The following is a 7932-nucleotide window of genomic DNA, read 5'->3' as shown; positions in this document are numbered from 1 at the left end:
GTTAAAAGCGTTCATACCCAAACCTATGGGAGGGATTTTGACAGAGGGCTTCGAGTCATAGGCAAAGATGCCGTGGCATTCGCCGGGGGAGTTTTTTGACATAGTGTTTAGTGTCCCGGTTGGGATGGGTAAGTGTTACCTTTACTTTAGCCAAAGGGGTGGCTTGTTTGATATCTTGTAAGATGTTCCATTTTATTAACTTGTCTTTGAACTTGTGTGTGTACTTACCAGAATGTGTTCTGTATCTTTGGCAGATGGTTCTGGATTTCAGTGGGACAGAGTTCCCAGGGAAAGGTGTGACCTTTTGGGTGACTTGACAATGAGTTGTTTTAAGTTAGTCTGTAAGACTGGATTACTTAGTTAACCGACTTAGTTGTTATTGTAAATAAACGTTATGTTATGATGCAACTCTCTCATTTTCATTACCTGTTAGAATGGAGAGAAAGAGGTGGAGAGAGAGAGAGAGAGAGAGAGAGATGGGTGATTGCCGGGAGAGAGAGAGAGAGCCTGTGTATGAAATGTGTGTGGAGGTCTGCCTTCCGTTTCGTGTCCACGCTTACCGTATGAAATACATGGAGGTTTTCCCATGGAATAGTGGTGGCAGACGGTTAAAGAGGGGATATGAAAGTTTTCTTGTTTTTCTATGCCTAGGAACGCCAATGTAGGGATGGTTGGCCAGTTAGAAAAAAGGGGTAGAGAAAATGTCCGTCCGTGAGATGGGGGGATGAGGAAAGATTTTCTATTAGGGTCATCAAATTTGCTCGTACCAAGATTCTTCAGGGTGGGAGTCGTGAGACAAGCAACTCAGTCTAGTTTGTAAGTGAGTGTTGCTAGTGGTCATCTCACCAGTCGCATTTGTATTGTGCCGACGAGATTTACGACGCGTTTTTTACGAAGAATTTCGAGTTCTTTTTTCCCATTATGGAGTGGTGAGTGTTAAACTATTGTTTGAAAGGAGTGGGTTTTTGTTTAAATATTTCAGGGTTATGGGATTGGTTCAAAGAGGTCAAAACAATTTTTTTTCTTTCTCCCCATAGTGACGTGTTTTCTTTATTTGCACGTGTATAATAGACGTATGCATTCGTCTTTGTTTAAAACATAGGAGTGTATTTTTCTATGCATGGGAACTGTGCTTATATAAGCAGATTTGGCTTAGAGACACAGAGCGGCCACAATTTTAAGGGCTCAGCATATTTCTGCAGAGAGACGCCTTGCATTGCGATGGTGTACGGGCATCCCTTGGGAGGGTAGTTGCATGGGTACCACTAGCCCACTCGAGAGATAGTGCAGGGGAGGGTATTGCGAGATGGATACTGCTGGCATGGCTCGGGGGAGTGTTCTGCCGCTTGACTGTGGGGGGTTGTTCTCAGGGGGGGAGAAATTTTTTTGTCTCAATGTGGGTGAACTTCCCTTTTCCCCTTTTTTTTTTTTTCTTAGTGTTGGAGATGGATTTGGCCTTGACATTGAATGCTAAGATATCAGCTGATTGATAAGTTGATGAAGTGAAATGCCCGTAGAGTTTTTTTTTTTAAAGAAAAGATATATTTTTTTTTTTTTTGGGTCTGGTTATGAAGAGAAAAGGAAATGAAAAGAGATTTTTCTTTTACGAGAATGAGAGGAAAAAGTAGTTAACATGCACGGGATGTGTTATATGTTTCTTTGTGCCTTGAAAGACACAAATATAAGGGGGATACACAGATTATTTTTTTTTATTGTGTTGGAGAAATTACTTTGAAATGCGATGATTGGTGTGTATCTGTGTTGTGTGGAATATGGTGGTTATGTCATGGTGTTGCATGCTGGAGAAATTGTATGTCATAGGATTCAGCATTACTGTTGTATGCTATTTTGAATTTCACCCTTACTTGAGAATTATTGCTTTGGAGAGTTATTATTATTATTATTAATTAATTATTATACTTGAGATGTGTCACGGGAGGTTTGCCTAAGTATAATTCATCATTACGGGAGAATTGTTTTACGAGAGATTTGAGATATTTCATGGGGAGATTATTTAATAATTATTACAGATAATTATTCAGGGATAATTATTACAATGAATTAATGGGAGAAGTCTTGTGTTAATTATTTGTTCAGTTCTTGTAACTTTGGAGAATATTTCAGTGATTCACGGGGATGAGTTTTTGCTGAATCTTGTTGAATTTTTTGTGCTGAATTTTTGGAGAATGGACAAGCATTAACATTGGTGATAATTTTTGTACTGATACTGATGATTTTGATGATAGCAATTTTTTTTGGTGATTTTGTGTGATAATGATATTTCTGATACTGATTTTTTTTATACTAATACGTGGGTGTTTTTAATGCTATCAAGGGAGGTGAAATCTTTTGTGATTATGGGAAGAACTAAACAACACATTATTTTAGTTTTTTTTTTCTTTTTTTATGAGTTCAGCAGATAATTGCTTGACAATCTAGTGAGTTACGGGAGATAGTTAATGGTGCCGTTGATTTTTCCTTTCTCCTTTTTTGGAAATTAGCCATAGCTGACACAAGTTTTACCATGGTGAATTTGAATTTGTTTTTTTTGTTTTTTTCTCCAGTTAGTGTGAATATTATCTCAGTTCATGACTTAGAGTCATTTAAGAGAAAGTGTTCGTGTTTTAGCTATTTGATGCTATAGAGTAATATAGGGGAGAATTTCTTGCATGTTTTGAATGCATACGTAATGGCACTACATTTTTTCTCTGGATATTTGTGTTCCAGAAATTGTGAGTTTTCTTGCACAATACATTAGTTGTATTTGTGACAACTTTGTGAGAGATAGGAAACTTGGTTAAGTTTTCTAGTGGCTTATGTCGTAGTGCATATGGGGAAGTCTTGGGTAAGACACTGTGAATTTGGAGTTCTGTTATAATGAACTTGTGGCACATTGGTGATTTTTTCTAGAATTTTCTAGACAGTTTTATTTGCCGAGTTTTTGCCCTTTTTTAGCAGTTATGCTAAACGGAGAGAGTTTTTTATAGTTTTGACTATAACATTGAGTTATTCTCTGGAGAATTTGAGTTATTGATTGATTATATTATTTTGGAGAGATAATTGGAGGTATATATTATTTTGGAGTTATATTTTGAGATATAATATATGGGAGATATATATTTTTGGCCATTTTTGATATTTGCCAATGTGGTATGAGCTATGTTTGGTTCAATTATTTTGCAGCCATATTTGTTGCAAATGGAGACACATATTTGGAGATTATGGGGCAATATTGGGAGTGTGTGAGTTAGATGCCTTGAGTGCACATTTTTTGAGATATATTATTTGGAGCCTTGTTTTGTTCCACATGGAGTTATTGTGGAAATAGAGGTAAATATTTTGTATTTGCCGAAATAGAGGTGATTATTCTCTATTCCTGGAGTGGTGTTTTTTTTTTTACTGACATGTGGCTTTGGAGAAATAAGAGAATAATATAAGGGGGTTGGTTATTAACCAAATGGAGGAAATATTTTTATAACCGGAGTGGTGTTATTATTGATATGATGTCTCATAATGGAGTTGGAATTAATCAATCTTGGGCGGGTAAACCCTTTTTTTTTGTGGTTATGGAGTTTTTTCGAGTCAAGAGAAGATTTCTGAGGTTTCTACTCTTTTTTTTTTTTTTTTTGATTTCGAGTCTATTTAGAGAGAAGTGGCATTACTGCATTACGAGTTATTTGGAGATGTGTGTGCATTTTTTCATGTTCACAAGTGTTGTTTATTCTTGGAGAAATATAATTTGGGGGTGGAAAAGTCATGTTGAGAATAAGTCTTCGAGACAAATTTTTGAACACATTAGTCATATCCTGGAGTAGTTAATTCTGTGAAATGTGTCAGTTAGACCTTTTTTCTTGAGAATCATGAGTTCCAAACTTATGTGTCTTACTAGACAATTTTTGTGCTGTTGTTTGAGCATGCGTCCGCAGGTGATTTTTCTGCTGACAGGCGATGTGATGAGCCGTGTGCTGAGCGTGTGCTGATTCTTTTCTTCTGATGGTGACAGATCAGAATTTTTTGCAATATCTGGAAATGTTGGCTATAGCATTTCACGAAAGCGCATGTATGAGAGTTTGCTTTCTGGCAAATTCCATAACTTTACATGGAGCATTTCTTGGGGATAAACGCGGGAGTTATGCATATTATACATGTATTATGTATTTTGTGATTGGGGAAATCTACTTGTGATTATTTTTTTTTTTTATTATTTTTCTTCCTTTTCCTATGAGAGATATGATTTGGGATTGAGCTTAAATAACATTTCTTTTTTGGACGGGAGATTTGATTTTACCGGGAGAGGTGTAATTTTTCGAGGGTTATTGCTTACGTAAAGGGAGTTTGACATTAAGTCTCATTGTAATTAATTATTGAGCAGTAAAGGGTTTTTGTTTTTGCTGTTAAAGTTGGAGATTTTTACTGATTTTTGTGGGTTGTCAGAACTTGAGAGAACATTTTTGGGTCTGGGTGTTACGTGATTCTTTTCTTTCTTGGGCTTGTTACGAATTTTTTCTTTTTTTTCTCTTGTGAGCACATTCGAGTTCGAAATGTGAGTGCAGAATTCCGTGGAGTTGCTGTGATTTCTGAGTTGTGTGTGTGCTGATGTGCGAGTTTGGAGAATTGAATTGGAGAACTTGATGTTTCTTTTTCTTAGAGAGTTGTGATAATGACTTATCATTTTAGTAGTCATATTTAAGGGAGTTAATTGGGAGACGTTCAGTTAGTATTTCTGACCTTTTTGAGATCGTTGTTTGATAGAAGTAGTATGTTTGGGTTAATTTTCTTAGATTGACCAAAGACCTGACTGACATACTAACGCCCAAAAGTTCCCGACGCCAGCAAGAGACGTCCACCAGCCGTGAAGAGAGATTGCCTGCCATATCTTGCCCATGGTGATTACAAGTATTTCCACGTGGTGATCGAGAGAATTCTACAGCGTGTTTTATGGGGATCTACAAGAAGCCGTGAGAGTCTTCTACGATGAGGGAGGCATTACGTTCTTCCTACAGTTGCTACAGTCTACTGTCTGTTCAGCTAGTTGCAGACAAGCGAAGAGGGATATCAAGAATCCTAATGTAGAAAATATGAGAGAAAATGCGTTTTGTGTTATTGGGAGATAAAGCGTGATAAGACTTTATTTTATAATGCCAGAGCGTGCAGTTTTTCTTATATTTTATTTAAGCCGGCCAGTGTTTTGTATAAGCAATTTTGCTAGGCGGGAAGCTAGCATATAGGTGCGAGGCCGAGCAATCTGTAAGACATAGGGTTTTGATTTAATTATGTATTGTTCGTGCATTCTCTGTAACTGTGGAATGTGGAGGACAGTGCAGAGTAACGACCTGAGAGTAGCTGATCAATGAGTTTCTAGGGGATGGCGTGAGATAAAAATGCTTAGTTCGTCGAGTCAATGTACGACAGTTTATGAACTCTTCCCAAAGTGCCTTTGTGAAACTAGATGCAGCTAGAACCGCGAGGCGTTGTCGAACTGTGTGTTCGTATGTGCGTGTGCGCCTCTTTCTGTTAAAAGCGTTCATACCCAAACCTATGGGAGGGATTTTGACAGAGGGCTTCGAGTCATAGGCAAAGATGCCGTGGCATTCGCCGGGGAGTTTTTTGACATAGTGTTTAGTGTCCGGTTGGGAATGGGTAAGTGTTACCTTTACTTTAGCCAAAGGGGTGGCTTGTTTGATATCTTGTAAGATGTTCCATTTTATTAACTTTGTCTTTGAACTTGTGTGTGTACTTACCAGAATGTGTTCTGTATCTTTGGCAGATGGTTCTGGATTTCTGTGGGACAGAGTTCCCAGGGAAAGGTGTGACCTTTTGGGTGACTTGACAATGAGTTGTTTTAAGTTAGTCTGTAAGACTGGATTACTTAGTTAACCGACTTAGTTGTTATTGTAAATAAACGTTATGTTATGATGCAACTCTCTCATTTTCATTACCTGTTAGAATGGAGAGAAAGAGGTGGAGAGAGAGAGAGAGAGAGAGAGAGAGATGGTGATTGCCGGGAGAGAGAGAGAGAGCCTGTGTATGAAATGTGTTTGGGGGTCTGCCTTCCGTTTCGTGTCCACGCTTACCGTATGAAATACATGGAGGTTTTTCCCATGGAATATATATATATATATATATATATATATATATATATATATTATATATATATATATATATATATATATATATATATATATATATATATCTATATATATATATATATATATATATGTATATATATATATGCATACATATATGTACAGATATGTGCCTAAACATACGTATGTGTGTGTGTATATATATATATATATATATATATATATATATATATATATATATATATATATATATATATATATATATATATATATATGTAACGAGGATATGAACCTCGTTTTTATTTAGTAAACGTGTAACTCGAGCGTCAGGCAAACAACACATAAATCTCTCTCTCTCTCTTTCTCTCTAAGCAACCAGCGGCTCGCGACTTTTCTTTCTCTCTCTCTCTCTCTCTCTCCAAGCGATACCTCTCTCTCTCTCTCTCTCTCTCTCCATCTCTTTCTCTCCACTCTAACAGGTAATCAAAATGAGAGAGTTGCATTATAAAAAATACATTTATTTAACAAAAGATAATAAATCAAACAGGTCTCACAGACTAACTTAAAAACCCCAACAGTAAAATGTCTAAAAATGTAATCAGTCATACCAAATGTCTATTCTCCCATCTGGGACTCCCTCGGTCCCCACCCATGGTTCGCTAGAACCGTCTGTTTCAAAGACAAGAGAAACACTCGTAAGTACACACATAAGTTTAACAACAAAGATTAAAGATTGGACATTCTCATTAATGTTAAACAGAAAACAAGCCACTCTTGGCTAAAAATAGTATAAGACTCACCAAAGCAGGCGGAATATTTTCACACACCAAACTCAATACACTTTCGGAGAGCTTCTTCGGCATCCTGCCTTTCTTCCAAAGACGTCTCTATCCAAATCCACCATAGACTTAGGTATGATACATTTTAAAAGGAAGAGGCGCACACGCACATACGAATGCACATTTCAACAACGCCTCACATTACTGGCTACCACCAGTTTCCCAAAGGCACTTTGAAAAGGGCTCATGAACTGAGGTACATTGACTCGTCTAACTATGCAGACAGAAACCATTAATCAGCTTTTCTCGGGTCGTTGCTTCGGCATTCCAATATGTCACAGCGAACATATTGGCAATATATCATTAATTATAACCCAAATGCTAGCTTCCGCCTAGCAAAATGGTCAAACAAAATAGCTTATATAACATAAAACACATTGGCCGGCTTAAAATAAAATATAAGTAATAACTGCACGTCTCTGGCATTATAAAATAAAGTCTTATCATGCTTCATTTCTCCAAATAACACTAGAATTTTCTCTCATCTTGGATTCTTGAATATCCCTCTTTGTCTGCAACTTCCAGAACAGACAGTAGCTAACTGTAGGAAGACGGAATGCCTCCCTCATTGTAGAAGACTTCTAATGGCTTCTGCAGATCCCCAAAAGACTGTTGAACTCTGTAGAACTCTCGTGATCGCCATGGACAAAACGACAGCAACACTCTCTGCACGGCTGGTGGACGTCTTGCTAGCGTCGGGAAACGACTTTTTGGTGTGTTAGTATGTCAGTCAAGTCATTGGTCAATCCAAGAAAATTAACCCCAGACATACTACTTCTATCAAACAATGATCTCAAAAAGTCAGAAATACCAACTGATCGTCTCCCAATTATCACAACTCCCAAAGGAAAAAAAAACATCAAGTTCTCCAACTCAGTTCTCCAAACTCACACATCAGCACACACACAACTCAAAACTCACAGCAACTCCACGGACTTCTGCACTCACATTTCAAACACGAATGTTCTCATAAGTAAAAAAAAGAAAAAAAAAATAATGAGCCCAAG

The sequence above is a fragment of the Macrobrachium nipponense genome, chromosome 42 (genome assembly GCF_015104395.2).
Source record: "Macrobrachium nipponense isolate FS-2020 chromosome 42, ASM1510439v2, whole genome shotgun sequence".
In the NCBI taxonomy this organism is placed as follows: Eukaryota; Metazoa; Arthropoda; class Malacostraca; order Decapoda; family Palaemonidae; genus Macrobrachium; species Macrobrachium nipponense.
Note: the sequence above shows the minus strand (reverse complement) of the source record.